The sequence below is a fragment of the Gavialis gangeticus genome, unplaced genomic scaffold (assembly GCF_001723915.1).
Source record: "Gavialis gangeticus isolate Ggan-Ray unplaced genomic scaffold, GavGan_comp1, whole genome shotgun sequence".
In the NCBI taxonomy this organism is placed as follows: domain Eukaryota; kingdom Metazoa; phylum Chordata; order Crocodylia; family Gavialidae; genus Gavialis; species Gavialis gangeticus.
The window spans coordinates 49935932-49936166 of NW_017729024.1; positions in this window are offsets into that span (position 1 = coordinate 49935932).

Sequence of the window (235 nt, forward strand, 5' to 3'; positions counted from 1 at the left end):
CAGCTGGTAGGGAGGCACAGAGCACTAGTGTCCCCCCTGAAATTGGGTCTGCCAGCAGCACATTGGTGGCAGAAGTGCCACTGGCTGCTCGGGCAACCCCCTGTCCCAGTCGTGCCTCACTGGTGCCCCACCAGACTCGGGAGGCACCAGTTACCCATGCTTTGACCTGTCCCAGATCAGTAAATAATGGGAAAGAAGTAGGGATTAGACAACAACCAGTCAAGTACTAAGTTGC